This window comes from Perkinsus marinus (assembly GCF_000006405.1).
Source record: "Perkinsus marinus ATCC 50983 genomic scaffold scf_1104296929194, whole genome shotgun sequence".
Classification (NCBI taxonomy): domain Eukaryota; phylum Perkinsozoa; order Perkinsida; family Perkinsidae; genus Perkinsus; species Perkinsus marinus.
Window position 1 is genome coordinate 1 of NW_003216560.1, and position 1071 is coordinate 1071.

The window sequence follows — 1071 nt, forward strand, 5'->3', positions numbered from 1 at the left end:
CCCGAAACCCGAAACCCGAAACCCGAAACCCGAAACCCGAAACCCGAAACCCGAAACCCGAAACCCGAAACCCGAAACCCGAAACCCGAAACCCGAAACCCGAAACCCGAAACCCGAAACCCGAAACCCGAAACCCGAAACCCGAAACCCGAAACCCGAACGACCACTCTTTATTTATCTTTGCTCACTCGTGTTCTCGCTAGCTCGACCTAGGGCGGAATGGATCAGTACAGACTCATTCCGACTAAAACTTAAACTCAATAATGCCCAGACCCAGGATCGAACTGAGGACCTCCAGATCTTCAGTCTGGCGCTCTCCCAACTGAGCTATCTGGGCTGAATCACGAATACATCGGATCACCTGCCTGCGTGGCCGATAGACATTTTTATCAGTAATGGAAAACGTCCTTCCGAGCCAGTGAACACTTTTCACAGTAATGGAAAACATCCTTCCGAGCCAGTGACACTCTTCACCAATGAAAAACACCACCTGATTCACAATGCGGCCTGCGAGGATCGAACTCGCGACCTTAGGATTATGAGACCTACGCGCTACCTACTGCGCCAAAGCCGCATGAAAGGCAGTAAATGTCCAAGAGTGGAGTTGACCGACTTACCTTTATCATTTCTTTTTTGATCTTTTCCGATCCCCCGCCTAACTCATGACAACCACCCCACGGCTCGTTTTCGCGGCCCTCTACGAGATCTTATTTGTTCTCCCTAGATTGGTTCTATATGTCACCGTATCCTTGCATTCGTGCTCGATGATGTCTGCTTTGTTCACGGTTATTTCCTTGTACCAGTGTTCTGGTGACTGGTGACACAAGATTCGAGAGGAGATACCCATTTATAGATTGCCTAGAAATTGTTTGGTGTTGTGTAACCAGTTATCACCATGCTGACGAGTCACGCGATTCGAGGGAATTTCAAACTACAAACAGGTAACTTTAGCCAATGATTGGTGACGTTTAATCCTCGTGCAACCTGATCCATCATTGTACCTTACTTCTTACACTTCAAACTTCAGATACCTTTCAACGATGTAATGTAGTCGAATTACTCGTGTTAGCA

At 47.6% G+C, this 1071-nt stretch overlaps 2 non-coding genes across 2 annotated transcripts; both read right to left on the minus strand.

Annotated features, from left to right (window-relative positions):
• Positions 1 to 264: 264 nt before the first annotated feature.
• Pmar_PMAR021271 lies at positions 265 to 337 on the minus strand. Its single transcript has one exon. It is a non-coding gene; the product is annotated as a tRNA-Phe (tRNA).
• Positions 338 to 501: 164 nt separating this feature from the next.
• On the minus strand, positions 502 to 574 carry Pmar_PMAR021272. Its single transcript has one exon. It is a non-coding gene; the product is annotated as a tRNA-Met (tRNA).
• Positions 575 to 1071: the final 497 nt, after the last annotated feature.